The following is a 6,953-nucleotide window of genomic DNA, read 5'->3' on the forward strand; positions in this document are numbered from 1 at the left end:
TCGATGACAAACTTTAAATGTTGGCTTGGAGAGCCAAACCGGGCAGCATTGGGGCAAAAGGGCCAGCCCAGAACACTTAGAGCTCTCTAATTGAATTGTTTGGCAGTACGACAAGAAATGCTTAGTTTATTTTAGGCTAATACAGCTTGCCATAGAGGATCGTGTGTGTATTTTAGGTTAAAACAGCTTGCCATACTGGAATATGCGATGAGCGCCTGCTTCAAAGCCGCGTCGCTTTGCCGTGCGGTTGAGCCGAAAAGCAGAAATATTCAAGCATTTAACCTTTTTATTATATGACTGTACTATTATTGTGTTGAATCGCTGGAGTGTTTGTATTAAAATACCTTTAAAAGACGTGCAAATTATGTCTTTGTTAACAGACACATAAATGCAGCAGTGCATCTCATGTTAGTTACTTAAGCCTATGAAAAAAGTCATTTGCACCCAATGTAGGTCTTTAAAATATTCTTCTATATTTATTGTGTTGAATCGCTGGAGTGTTTTTATTTAAATGCCTTTAAAAGACGTGCAGTCATGTATAATTCTCAGACGGACATCTCGGAGCTCATGTCTAACACACTGCTGAACGCAGCGATCTCTGTATGAAAACAAAATGCCCACAAACAACTGCATTTAGCTGTTGATATTTTCTAATGGGTGGAATGAATTAAATCGCTGCAATATTGTAATTTTAAAGGCGTTCTAATTCGTGCAAATTATGTCGTTCGTCTCCATGTATACTCGTTGAAAGCAATCTGTACGCGGTGAAGGAAATGCTTAGGGTTTTCAATAAATTCGCTCAAACAGCTGAATTCAGGTCTTGATGTGTTCTAATGGGTATTTACAATTAAATGGCTGGAATATTGTAATTTTAAAGGCGTTATTTATATGCATTTTCCACCGAAGTCAAAGTGAAAGTAAATCACAGCTCGGTAGTGAAACCTATTAAATAGCTCATTTGCAGCTAATGTTGTTCTTTAAAATATTCTTGTATATTTATTGTGTTGGATCGCTAGAGTGTTTTTATTTAAAGGCTTTTAAAAGACGTGCAGTCATGTATAATATATTCTCAGTCGGGTAAGTTCCGAGCCGTGAAAGCTCGTCTGTATAACACATTTGCTGAAGACAGTGCTTTAACTTTGAAATAAAACAGATCACAAAAAGCTGATTTGTTGATGTGTTCTAATGGGTATTTACAAATAAATCGCTGAAATATATTAATTGTAAAGGCGTTCTAATTCGTGCAAATTATGTTGTTTATGAGCACATACAGAGAGAGTACATGCTTGCGGCTTGTATAAGCGCTGAAGGGTGCGAGCTTTTCTTTTACAAGAATGCTCACAAACCACTGAATTTAGCTGTTGATATGTTCTAATGGGTATTTAGAGTTAAATCGCTGTAATAATTAAATTTTTAAGGCGATATTTATTTGGATTTCCACCGATTTCAGAGTGACTGTAAGTAAGAGGTTTGAGTCCCGCCTCTTCAGTCGAGAGGTATTACTGTTAGAGGGCGCATTTTTTCTCAGCCCATGTAATTCATTGGGAAATTTGTCATATTCAAAAATTAATAATAAATCAACTGTACATCTGATCAGTCCAAATAGATATAGCAACTCTTTCGGGACAAGGGCCCAGGTCTCTGCCAAGTTTGGGCCTTGTGGCTTCAAAGGCCTCGGAGGAGTAGCTGTCAGAAATTTCTTTAGGTCATAAGAATAATAATAACTAGAAGCTAAAGTTCGATGACAAACTTTAAATGTTGGCTTGGAGAGCCAAATTGGGCAGCCTTCGGGCAAAAGGGCCAGCCCAGAACACCATAGTGGATTAATATGTGTATTTTAGGTTAAAACGGCTTGCCATACTGGAATAATGATGAGCGCCTGCTTCAAAGCCGCGTCGCGTTGCCGTGCGGTTGAGCCGAAAAGCAGAAATAAGCAAGCATTTAAACTTTTTATTATATGACTGAACTATTATTGTGTTGGATCGCTGGAGTGTTTGTATTAAAATACCTTTAAAAGACGTGCAAATGATGTCTTTGTTAACAGACACATAAATGCAGCCTTGCATCTCATGTTAGTTAGTTAAGCCTATGAAAAACGTAATTTGCACCCAATGCAGGTCTTTAAAAATATTTTTCTATATTTATTGTGTTGAATCGCTGGAGTGTTTTTATTTAAATGCCTTTAAAAGACGTGCAGTCATGTATAATTCTCAGACGGACATCTCGGAGCTCATGTCTAAACACACTGCTGAACGCAGCGCTCTCTGAAAACAAAATGCTCACAAACAACTGCATTTAGCTGTTGATATTTTCTAATGGGTGGACTGAATTAAATCGCTGCAATATTGTAATTTTAAAGGCGTTCTAATTCGTGCAAATTATATCGTTCGTCTCCATGTACTCGTTGAAAGCAATCTGTACGCGGTGAAGGAAATGCTTAGGGTTTTCAATAAATTCGCTCAAACAGCTGAATTCAGGTCTTGATGTGTTCTAATGGGTATTTACAATTAAATGGCTGGAATATTGTAATTTTAAAGGCATTATTTATATGCATTTTCCACCAAAGTCAAAGTGAAAGTATAGGTCACAGCTCGGTAACATGTTCGTTAGTAAAACCTATTGAATAGCTCATTTGCAGCTAATGTAGTTCTTTAAAATATTCTTGTATATTTATTGTGTTGGATCGCTGGAGTGTTTTTATTTAAATGCTTTTAAAAGACGTTCAGTCATGTATTATTCTCAGTCGGGTAAGTTAGCTCCGAGCCATGAAAGCTCGTCTGTGTAACACATTTGCTGAAGACAGTGCTTTAACTTTGAAATAAAACAGATCACAAAAGGCTGATTTGTTGATGTGTTCTAATGAGTATTTACAAACAAATCGCTGAAATATATTTATTTTAAAGGCGTTCTAATTCGTGCAATTTATGTTGTTTGTGAGCACATGCACAGAGAGAGTAGCCTAGTGCTGACGGCTTGTATAAGCGCTGAAGGGTGCGAGCTTTTCTTTTACAAGAACTACTCACAAACCACTGAATTTAACTGTTGATATGTTCTAATGGGTATTTAGAGTTAAATCGCTGTAATAATTAAATTTTTAAGGCGATATTTATTTGTATTTCCACCGATTTCAGAGTGACTGTAAGTGAGAGGTTTGAGTCCCGCCTCTTCAGTCGAGAGGTATTACTGTTAGAGGGCGCATTTTTTCTCAGCCCATGTAATTCATTGGGAAATGTGTCATATTCAAAAATTAATAATAAATCAACTGTAAGTCTGATCAGTCTAAAAAGATATAGCAACTAACTTCAGAGCAGGACCCAGGTATCTGCCAAGTTTGGGGCTTGTGGCATTCAAGCCCTAGGAGGAGTAGCGTTTGTAAATTCGTGTACCATAAGAATAATAACATATAATAATAATAATAATAATAAGTTTAAATAGCATAACAGTATGTTGGCTCTCCAAGCCAACATAATAATAAGTTTAAATAGCATAACAATATGTTGGCTTCTCCAAGCCAACATAACTAGATAAAAAAGTTCGTTGAGACAAACTTTAAGTTGGCTTGAGAAAGCTTTGCCTTAAAGTTTAAAGAAGTTTTGAAAGCTTTAAAAAGTAGTAAAAGTTTAAAAAGTTTTAAGTTTAATGGTTTTCAGTCTGAAATAGTTTAAAGTTTTTAGCAGTTTTAAAGATTGAAGATATATAGATAGATAGATAGATACCTGAGGTGGTTGCTAGGTTACCAGGTTACCCAGGGTGGTTACTAGCATGTTGCTGGCATGATTAGCTAGTTGCTAGCATGATTTTAACATGACTAGCAAGTCGCTAGCATGATTTTAACATGATTAGCAAGTCGCTAGCATGATTTTAGCATGACTAGCAAGTCGCTAGCATGATTTTAGCCTGACTAGCAAAGTCGCTAGCATGATTTTAGCATTACTAGCAAGTCACTAGCATGATTTTAGCATTACTAGCAAGTCGCTAACATGATTTTAGCAAGACTAGCAAGTCGCTAGCATGATTTTAACATGATTAGCAAGTCGCTAGCATGATTTTAGCATGACTAGCAAGTCGCTTGCATTATTTTAGCATGACTAGCAAAGTCGCTAGCATGATTTTAGCATGACTAGCAAGTCGCTAGCATGATTTTAACATGACTAGCAAGTAGCTAGCATGATTTTAGCATTACTAGCAAGTCGCTAGCATGATTTTAGCATTACTAGCAAGTCGCAAGTAGAAAGAGATTAATAGATAGATTAATAGATAGTAGATTTATAGATAGATAGATTTATAGATAGATTAATAGATAGATTTATAGAAAGACAGATTAATAGATAGATAGATTTATAGATAGACAGATTAATAGATAGATAGATTAATAGATAGTAGATTTATAGATAGATAGATTTATAGATAGATTAATAGATAGATAGATTTATAGATAGACAGATTAATAGATAGATAGATTTATAGATAGATAGATTAATAGATAGATAGATTTATAGATAGACAGATTAATAGATAGTAGATTTATAGAAAGACAGATTAATAGATAGATAGATAGATTTATAGATAGAGAGATTAATAGATAGATAGATTTATAGATAGATTAATAGATTTATAGATAAACAGATTTATAGATAGACAGATTTATAGATAGACAGATTTACAGATAGACAGATTAATAGATAGATAGATTAATAGATAGACAGATTAATAGATAGATAGATTAATAGATGGATAGATTTATAGATAGACAGATTGATAGATAGATTTATAGATAGACAGATTTATAGATAGATAGATTAATAGATAGACAGATTTATTTATAGATAGATAGATAGATAGATAGATAGATAGATAGATAGATAGATAGATAGATAGATAGATAGATAGATAGATGAGTTTAAATGAGTTTGATCGGATTAGAAATAGTAGATAGAAGGGAAGCCTGATTGAGCCTCAAAGGATTCTGGCAGTTTAAATTTGAATTTTGACAGTTGGAGTTTGAACATTCCGTCAATGTAAATCAATGAGATTTTATTCCCAGTTTTAATCGGGATTTTTAGGAAAACCGTAAGTCCGATTAGTTAGAAAAGATATAGCAACTCGAGTTAGACCAGTATGAAGATCTGGGCTGAGTTTGGAGTTTGTAGAGTTAAAGCTCTAGGAGGAGTAGCAGTCAGAAAATTTTTGTCTCAGAAGAAGAATAATAATAATAATAACTAGAAGCTAAAGTTCGATGACAAACTTTAAATGTTGGCTTGGAGAGCCAAATTGGGCAGCCTTCGGGCAAAAGGGCCAGCCCAGAACACCATAGTGGATTAATATGTGTATTTTAGGTTAAAACGGCTTGCCATACTGGAATAAGTGATGAGCGCCTGCTTCAAAGCCGCGTCGCGTTGCCGTGCGGTTGAGCCGAAAAGCAGAAATAAGCAAGCATTTAAACTTTTTATTATATGACTGAACTATTATTGTGTTGGATCGCTGGAGTGTTTGTATTAAAATACCTTTAAAAGACGTGCAAATGATGTCTTTGTTAACAGACACATAAATGCAGCCTTGCATCTCATAGTTAGTTAAGCCTATGAAAAACGTAATTTGCACCCAATGCAGGTCTTTAAAAATATTCTTCTATATTTATTGTGTTGAATCGCTGGAGTGTTTTTATTTAAATGCCTTTAAAAGACGTGCAGTCATGTATAATTCTCAGACGGACATCTCGGAGCTCATGAACGCAGCGCTCTCTGAAAACAAAATGCTCACAAACAACTGCATTTAGCTGTTGATATTTTCTAATGGGTGGACTGAATTAAATCGCTGCAATATTGTAATTTTAAAGGCGTTCTAATTCGTGCAAATTATGTCGTTCGTCTCCATGTATACTCGTTGAAAGCAATCTGTATGCGGTGAAGGAAATGCTTAGGGTTTTCAATAAATTCGCTCAAACAGCTGAATTCAGGTCTTGATGTGTTCTAATGGGTATTTACAATTAAATGGCTGGAATATTGTAATTTTAAAGGCATTATTTATATGCATTTTCCACCAAATTCAAAGTGAAAGTAAGTCACAGCTCGGTAACATGGTCGTTAGTGAAACGTATTGAAAAGCTCATTTGCAGCTAATGTAGTTCTTTAAAATATTCTTGTATATTGATTGTGTTGGATCGCTGGAGTGTTTTTATTTAAATGCTTTTAAAAGACGTGCAGTCATGTTTAATTCTCAGTCGGGTAAGTTAGCTCCGAGCCTGAAAGCTCGTATAACACATTTGCTGAAGACAGTGCTTTAACTTTGAAATAAAACAGATCACAAAAGGCTGATTTGTTGATGTGTTCTAATGGGTATTTACAAATAAATCGCTGAAATATATTAATTTTAAAGGCGTTCTAATTCGTGCAAGTTATGTTGTTTATGAGCACATACGGAGAGAGTTCGTGCTGACGGCTTGTATACTCGCTGAAGGGTGCGAGCTTTTCTTTTACAAGAACTACACTGTAAAAAATGATTTGTTGACTCAACTTGACTTGGTCAAGTCATCTTTTTGCAATGACTCAGTTAAGTTTGGCAAACACTAGGTGTCAAGTTCACTCAGCTTAAACGTAGTTGTTGAAAAAACTTACAGTAAGTTGAGCCAACTTACTATATCAATTAAAGAACACTTGAAATTTTTTGAGTCAACTTATTTTTTTATGTTTTCTCAACCATTAACCAAGTCTAACTGACATAACATTTTTATTTTTCCAAAATATTCTAACTTAACTACTTAAGTTTACTGGACTTCATTGCTTTGACAAGTAGTTTTAGATATCTCTGGAATCAGATTTTTTTTTTAATGAAATTAACACAACAGCAAAATTGAAACTCTCAGCATTTATTTTTTAAACAGATACATTGCATTTAAAAACCTTCACATATACACAGCTCACACAAACAAGTGTAAACTTCCCTATGCACAAACC

This window comes from Garra rufa, chromosome 6 (genome assembly GCF_049309525.1).
Source record: "Garra rufa chromosome 6, GarRuf1.0, whole genome shotgun sequence".
NCBI classification, from domain to species: Eukaryota; Metazoa; Chordata; class Actinopteri; order Cypriniformes; family Cyprinidae; genus Garra; species Garra rufa.